Below are 9363 nucleotides of genomic sequence, written 5' to 3'. Positions count from 1 at the left end.
CACACCTCAAAATACGACGTGCTTCTCGGGAGGGAGTCCCAAGGCGACTTCAACATGATTACGTCTGTACCCCACTCTGCTGTCGGTTTCCCAACCGAAACGGGGGTCGCGATAATCTACGCACACAGAGAGGTCATACACCCAAGATAGCAAGGCATACACCCAACACCAAACCAGAAAAATGGGTTCTTAACGCAAGATACCCAGAGCAAACGGTTACGTTGGGCCACGCCTTGTCCCACAGCATCAGAGCGCGCCTGAAGCAGCTCCTCTTCAGGAACCAGGATATTTTTGCGTGGACACCCGCAGACATGACAGGGGTGCCACGCGAAATTGCGCAACATTTCTTGAATACCTTGCCATGTATCAAGTCGGTGATCCAAGGCCAACGCCACCTTGGATCCGCAAAGAAGGAGGCGATGCGTGAGCAGGTCAAAGCACTGCTCTCCGCAGGCATCCTGCGGGAAGTCAAGTACCAGACTTGGTTATCCAACCCAGTCATGGTAGAAAAACCAAACGGGGGTTGGCGCATGTGCGTCGATTATAAAGATCTCAACAAAGCTTGCCCCTAGGATTGTTACGCACTTCCGGAGATCGATGAGAAAGTTGATAACCTCGCACCATTTCGATGGAAGTGCTTCCTCGATTGTTACAAAGGCTATCACCAAGTACAGATGGCAATCGAGGACGAAGAAAAAACGGCATTCCGTACACCTATCGGAAATTACTGTTACACAAAAATGCCGTTCGGGTTGCACAACGCGGGCGCAACCTATCAAAAGTTGATTAACGACACTTTTCGCGGTTAAATCAGCAAAAGTGTCGAAATCTATATAGACGACCTGGTCGTCATGAGCATGGAGGAGGATACCATGCTCACCGATATTGAAAGAACATTCCAAACTTTGCGAAGCGTCAATATAAAGCTCAATCCAGGAAAATGCTCGTTTGGAATGGAGGAAGGCAAGTTCCTTGGATTCATCGTAACCAAAGATGGATTCAGGGTGAACCCGGAAAAAGTTCAGGCGATCAAGCGCATGCCATCGCCTTCCACGATGAAAGAAATGCAATGACTAGCCGCACTAAATAGATTCTTAGCCAATCATGCAGCTAAGTCCTATCCTTTCATCACAACCCTGCGTAACTGCTTAAAAAAGGAGCAATTCCAATGGACCGCAGAGGCCAAAAGCGCTTTCCGGGAGATGAAAGAGTGTTTGATACAACTCCCAACTCTAATCGTACCACGCAAGAAAGAACCACTTATCTTGTGCCTATCTGCCGCAGACAACACGGTAGGCGCGGTGCTTATAGTGGAGCGAGAGAGAGTTCAAACACCCATCTACTATATCAGCAAAATGCTCAATGACCCAAAGACAAGATACTTCATCATGGAGAAGTTGGTACTCACACTAGTGCACGCATCGAGACAGTTACGACGTTACTTTGCAAACCACGTCATCACGGTGTTAACCAACTATAGGATCGGCCTGATCCTATCAAAACCTGACATCTTTGGGAGATTAGCAAAATGGGCAATTGAGCTGGGCGCACACACGCTAAACTATAAGCCGCACCCCGCAATCAAAGGCTAAGTTCTGCCTGATTTCGTTTCCGAAGTACCGGTTAATCCCATCCAGGAATGCGAAGAAGAACAAAACCCTGCACCACCACCATACTCCTCAGAAACCTGGGCACCGATGGTGCATCTAACGAGGATGGTGCAGGTGCGGGTCTGTGACTCGTCAGCCCCAATGGCCAAGAGCTTACCTATGCAATCCGCCTCGATTTTAAAAAGCACAAATAACGAGGCAGAGTATGAGGCTCTACTGGCAGGGCTACGTCTGGCAGTTAAACTCGGTGTCCAACATTTGGAAGCACACGTCGACTCACTATTGGTTGCAGGGCAGGTGCGCAGTGATTATGCTGCAAAAGGGGATATTATGATCCTCTACCTCGAACAAGCCTTGCAACTAAAATCAAAATTCACTTCTTTCAACATCCGCCATATCAACAGAAGTGAAAACAAACCTGTGGATGCCCTCTCAAAACTCGTATCCACCAGCTTCCAACACTTGGCAAAGGAGATACGCATTGAGATTCTGCAAAATCCCTCAGTACCCCTGCGCCAAGTCAATGTCATCCAGTACGGTACAACATCCTGGATGAGACCAATCATTGCATACTTACAATCAGGTGTTACTCCCGAAAGCAAGGCAGAGACACTAAGTTGCAATACAAAACGTGTCATTATCAAATGGGAGACGGTATCTTATACCGTAAATCATACCTAGGGCTACTCGTACGATGCGTCGACCCCCAAGATGCCACATACCTTATCAGAGAGATACACGAGGTAATCTGTGGCATACACGCGGGCCCACGCATGGTGGTGGCCAAGATTATGAACGCCGGGTACTACTGGCCCGGCATGCACCTGGATGCGGTCAAAGTCTTGCGCAAGTGTTTCAGTTGTCAGCGGCACGCCCCTAAAACCTTGCGCCCCAAGAACAACCTGATTCCCGTCACTACCGACAACGGCAACAACTTCGCTGCCGATGACTTTCAAAAATGGCTAAAGGAACTATACATTGAACACATATTCTCCTCAGTGGCGCATCCGAAAGGGAATGGCCAAGTCGAGAGTATCAATAAAAGTTTAGTCGAAGGCATCAAAGCACGGTTGGGAACAGCCAGGCATTACTGGGTCGATGAACTCCCTAGTATCTTATGGGCTCACAGGACAAGCCCAAAAACAAGTCACGGTGAGACACCCTTCGGCCTGGTCTATGGCTCGGAATCGGTGATCCATGCGGAAGTAGGTCTCCCCTCACCCCGAATGTTGGCTATGAGCAAGATAGACAATAGTGAGGAACGCAGGCTTGACTTGGACCTCCTAGAATAAAGGCGTGAAAACGCTGCCATCAACGAGTCCAAGTACAAAACGAAGCTTGAAAAGTACTAAAATTCACGTGTCCGCGATTGTACTTTTAACCCGGGAGACTATATCCTTCGCGATAACGAAGCATCTAATGCTGAGCACCCAGGGAAACTTGCCCTCAAGTGGGAAGGACCCTACCTCATCCAGGAGGTCCTGGGCAAAGGCGCATATAAACTACAAACGTTAGAAGGCGAAACTATCGCACGCACATGGAATGCACAACAGCTTCGACGTTGTTACATGTAAGCCATGTTTTTACATTTACCATGTAAATTATCGGGCTGCAGGCCATTTGCAAATAAATAAATGAACGATTCAATGCAATATTGTTTATTTCCTTCTATTACAAATGCGTGTTCCACTTTGCGGTATCTGCAAAAACAGATTGCAAAATCTTCATTCGCGATACCCACACAAAGTGGTAACCACAACAAATATTGTAGTAGGCCAGCAAAGGCAAAACGTTAAATGTATATCCGGCTGGATATGCACATACGGTTTTCACAAAGCCTACACAATTCCCAAACCCTAACGGGATAAAAACAGGAATTGACTAATGCTCATACAACAAAGGTTTAGAGTATACTTAACCGTGCTTTACAACCGGTAGAATTCTTGTGACAACTCGAGTTTCCAAGATTCCACTTTCGCATTTATTGCACGTTCACTGTTTGTTTAGTTGCTTACTTACACAGTTGGTTTGCTTTGTAATTGTATACGTTTTGGATTTGATAAAGTTTATGAATGATTTGACAAATACTTGAATGTGGTGATGAGACTGTAAATCGCATATCTTGTGCATGTAATATGTGATAGATAATACTTAAGGGTGCTTAGTGCTAATAGTGAAACTTTAATCACTCTTAACCCTAACCTCCTCCCTAATCATTCACTAATCATCTCACAAACCATCATACGTATCTTCAAGACTTCTCTACAACCCTCTCTTACAATCATTTGCTTCATCTTTGGCGCAAGTCTTTTGCATCAATCTTGGTCTTTCAATCCATCTAGAATCAATCCAAGGTAATTGTTAATGATTGTTTGTTGTTATTAATTCTTGATTATGTGATTCATGTAAACCCTAGCTCTTCACATACTAGTTCTGTATTTACTGATTGAATTCTGATTAATGTGAAATGATGTTGATTAGTGGTGTAATCGTTTGCCTGATGTCAAGATACATTATATGTTAAAATTGTTGAATGATAATTGGATTGCATATGAATGAATTAGGGTTTTCTGATCGTATGAACGTAAGAATGTAACTGTTCCATTGATTCTGTGAATTGGCTTTGGAAATCACGTATGTTGAAACTTGTAGTTAACAGTTAGGGTTTTGTGAAGTCACAAAAGTCTGAGTGTTGATTATCATGTTGGTTTGTCTGAGTTTCTTGCTTAAAAGTCTGAATTCCTTAACAACAGGCATAGGTCCGAATTTTATACCAAGGAATAAGGTGTCTGAGTTTGTGTGATAAACATCTGTCTGAGTTTTGTAACCCTACATGTTGGTCCGAATTTTAAGGCATCAAGCCCCCTTGTCCGAATTTTTAAGTAGGGAAAGCCATTGTCCGAATTTCTTGGGGAAATGGATGATGTCCAAGGTTTTAAGGGGGGTGGTAGTCCGATTTTGTGAAGATGGTACCTTGTCCGACTTTTGTAAGGACAAGGGAGTCCGACTTTTTCATGAGCAAGAGTGGTCCGACTTTTATGATGTAAAGGGGGAAGGTCCGAACTTTATAAGTGGGTTGTGTGTCCGAGTTTTATAAGGATGCCTATGTCCGACTTTCAATGATTGACCATGTCCGACTTTTAATGATTTATCATGTCCGACCTTTTATTGCATGAATAGAGTCCGTGTTTCATGATACTAGTCCGAATTTCTTTGTAATGATACTTAGTCTGACTTTTGTGATGCTATCTATGGTCTGAATTTATATATGTGATGCACATGGTGTCACACCCCCAAAATCCACACGCGGAATATCACCGCTTGGGAGCGTGACCGACCAGGATCAAGCCACCAATCATATTGAACATGCATTTAATATTAAGTAAAATAACTGAAAACCATCCATCCAATACAAAAGGTGATCAAACAAATCATCGTTTCAAAATGTAGCGGAAGCATAGTAAATAAACCAGTAGTAGTTAACAGTTTTAAGTGTCATAATAGCTCAACAGAAAAGCCACGATCCTTGTCCACAACGACCCGCTTCTCCAGTGCAAACTCCAAGTACCTAACGATCTGCAAGGCATGTAACAGAATGATCAACAAACTAGTTGAGCGAGTTCACAGAAAGTAAATGCGTAATAGTAAGTTCGTTTGTAACAGGTGGCTCTACTGGGCCGTTTGTATGTTCTATTGGTGGTGGTGTTCCACGTTATTGGTGGTGGTGTTCCACGTTATTGGTGGTGGTGTTCCACGTTATTGGTGGTGGTGTTCCACGTTGTATAACCACTAGACTACTCGTAACTATAGGTATCCTTCACAACCGAGGATAGTGATCAGTATAAGTATCCTTCACATCCGAGGATAGTGATCAGTATAAGTATCCTTCACATCCGAGGATAGTAATGTGGTAGTCTAGTCATAGTGTCAATAGTGTATCTAATCAACCTTTCAATCCCATTCCCAACACCCCGGGAATCCCATGCCTTGGTAAGAGTGTGAACTCACCTTGGTTTGCTCGGTATGCTAGGTTATGCACTCACAAGTAATTAATCACGTCCTATTGTATGCACGTATAACAAATCAGTTCATGTTCGCAATGATACGCATGCAATTTAATGTTCACATAACAGTCAGTTTGCATATCGGCACCACACGTATTATTTCACATTTAATCATCAGCTAGTGTGCACGAATACAATTATTAACGTTCATCACCAAGCATGGCATACCAAATAAATCAAACATATGTTCCATTATTCAAAGCATGTTCATAACCTACAATATCTTTCGAATCCACCCTTATCTTTCGACGCACATCTATCTTTCGTTTCCTGTGTTATCTTTCGTCAAACAGTTATCTTTCGGTTACAACCATGTTTCGTATAACTAGCATCTTTCGGTCAAAGCCATCCTTCGGTCCCAACAAGTATCTTTCGAGTAGCAAGTAACAACAACTATCTTTCGAGTGGCAAGTATCTTTCGGTTACAATCAGTTTTCATGCAAAGGCAGTTATCACACAACCCTAAATGAGCATCTAGCAACATAATTATTATCATTTATCCACCAATCCACCACCCAATGATCATTTGCCGATTCATCACCTAATAATTTTGCTATTAACATATAAGCAATACATGATATCATTCAAAAAGACATTTCGGTGGCACACTCATAGATGTATATTGGTTCCATGTTTCCATTGGACCAACTAAATCATATATATATAAATATCAAATCACAGATTCCTTGCACATATATGTATAACCGCCAACATATGTATGTCCCTATCACCACATGCAAAATCATATGTTGGCCGACAATGACTTAAGCAAGCACATGCATCTCTTATTAACCTTTTGATGTATTGGTGTGTGCAACATGTATATACCCGATTGGATCAGAATATCCTTAATTAATTAAAGTAGCCGCCACCCACAATGAATCGGTTGGGCCAAACCCACAACCAATGGCCTTCCTTGGCCGCCCAACACCCACCAATCCCTTCTTGATATTCTTTGAAACAAACAAAATGATTTCCTAATCCACACAAGCTACTGACGTCTGATCTTGAATGATTACAACCGCCCACTATTCATCAGCATGTTAAACAATTATTTATATAGATTCATGCAATACAGACAATTCTTGTTACTTGGTAATTATCGATAACATGAAGCTCAATTTCTATTAGACCGCATATATCATCCCATTAGACATTCTTATGCAATAACAAACTAATATCATGAATGCTACACATATTATTAAACAACAGTGATGATCATGAATAATGATTAACGAGTTATCATACCTATCCAACACAAGGATCTGAGAGATGATATTTCGAAGGTCAAGAGCTCCGATGGGGGTTTGTCTGCCGTCAGGTTAATGAAAGGTAAGGGAGAGGTGATTAGGGTTTTCGGATTAAAACTCCTACGTAAGGGTTGAACAAAGCGTATAACACATAATAACAGGTAGCTACTGGGCCGAAGCCCATTTCCTATTTTCACCGGCCCACCTTCAAGTTGTTTTCACGGGGAGGGGTGTTTTCGAGTGGGGTGTTCCGGGTGGGGTGATTTCGGCTAGAAAGGGGTTCGATCAAAGTTCCGATTTTTAATTACACAAAATACACTATTAACATGAACATATTAATAACGTACTCTCAAATGTAATGCACACCATATATAACATACCAGTCACAATATAATTTAACAGATTTCAAATATGTACAGTTGTGAAACAACAAGTCGTGCAAACAAACAATTATCGCGCAGAATGCGAAGGTGGAAATCTTGGAAACTCGAGTTGTCACATTATCCCCAACTTAAAAGGAATTTCGTCCCGAAATTTGGTACGCACTCACTGAGGAAGCTAGATAAGTTACATCGTTTTACTGGTTTTCCTGGGGTGTCACACATGGGGTCCGAATTATATAAGAGTATGCCTGTATGTCCGAGTTCTAATGTATGCGCGCATGATCCGACTTTTGTTGTTGCTATTAAAGTCTGAGTTACTTATAATGTTTATAATGCTGAATTCAAAACCCTGTATGGCACTGTATGTCACCGTATGACACGATATGGCATTGTATGTCACCGTATGCTACTGTATGATGATTTATGTGTATGAACAATCTATGTTTCACTATTCTGTACACAATTATCACACAGAATCACCGTTGCTTGGATATCAAAGACTTGTAAACCCTAATTGGATATAAATACTTGTTGATGCATATGATGTCTGTTGACTACGTCTACAAGAAGTCTGAGGTCGAGATAGGTCAACAGAGGGTCTAGATAGTCAAAATCATGTTTGAATGTTGTAGGTCCGCTTTTAAGGTCATTTGTATTTAGGTCCGCTTTTAGGTACATTAACGGTCCGCTTTTGTGTCAAAGTGTAACAGGTCCGCTAATATGACATGTCATATTAGCGAACCACCAAGTCTATAAATAACGTGTCATTATCAGCGGATCTAAGGGGCGTATGTGTGTGCTTAGGAGCCAAAAATCTGTCAAAATTCATTCAGAAAGCTAATAAAAGCAGTGGAATTGAAAGGACAAGCTGTTGTAACATCATATGTACTGATTTCGCCTTTATATGTGATGATGAGCTACCTTGACTGACGTTTTAGGGTCAAACAACGGTCCAACAAGTGGTATCAGAGCTCAGGACGAGGAGTTCATACTACTACAGCTTACATCTGTAGAAATCTCTCTTTTCTACTCACTTTCTCTCATACTTTTTCGATTTTCAGTGGTTCCTATGGTTGAAATTGTCTGAAATTTGAGTATAACGTGTAAAACACACTAATAACAAACCCTAGAAAGTTTTAGAGTGAAATTCGGACTAAAAGTGGTCAAAATTGGTTAAAAACCGTGGTCCGCTTTTACGGACATCGCGAGTTTTTGGTCCGCTTTTGTGACATTTTCTGGTTCGCTGTTACGTACCTTGTCTGGTCCGCTCGAACAGACATCGTCTGGTCCGCTGATAAGTCAATTTCTGGTTCGCTTTTAAGTCAATTTCTGGTCCGCTTTTATGGACTATATCTGGTCCGCTTTTACGACTTCAATCTGGTCCGCTTTTGTGTCCAGATTTTCAAAAATTTGAAAATTTTTTTTCTAAGTGTTGGTTGTTTTTGTAGGAATAGTCAAGATGGATGATATCTTCTTGAATCCTTTCAGCGACATGTATGCTTTCATAGGGAGTTCTGGAAACAATGACACCTCTTCAAGCAATGCAAACAAGAGTCCACCAAAAGAAAGAAAGAAGGAAGCTTGGGAGTCCGAAAGCGCATTTGGAACATTTAACAAACCTCCTAAGCTGATGGCTATAGAAGATTACAGCAGGTGGGCAACAAAGTTTGAAGACTGGTTGATGGCATTCGCTTTTCCCAGCTGGAAGAGTATGAAGAATGGTTATGCCGAGGGAAAGAAGAATGGTGAAGCATTGAGATCGGCTGAAGAGATTGAGAGTTTTGTGGCCGAGCAAAAGTGTGTGGCATTATTGTTTCAATCGGTGCGGGAAGACATCATTTCGCTGATAGATTACTCAAATGCTAAAGATTTGTGGGATAAACTCGGAAAGAAGTGTCTTGGAAGCAAAGAGATTGTAAAGAACAAACGAAAACTTCTTAGAAAAGAATTTGATCTTTTTGGTTGTCTAAAGAATGAATCAGTGTGTAAAATGATAGAGAGGTTCGGTCATCTGAAACTAGAGTTAGCAAGACATGAAATCAAGTTTTCTGATGAA

The sequence above is a fragment of the Helianthus annuus genome, chromosome 12, assembly GCF_002127325.2.
Source record: "Helianthus annuus cultivar XRQ/B chromosome 12, HanXRQr2.0-SUNRISE, whole genome shotgun sequence".
Taxonomy (NCBI): Eukaryota; Viridiplantae; Streptophyta; class Magnoliopsida; order Asterales; family Asteraceae; genus Helianthus; species Helianthus annuus.
The sequence above is the reverse complement of the archived record's forward strand: the minus strand, read 5'-3'. Positions refer to the sequence as shown.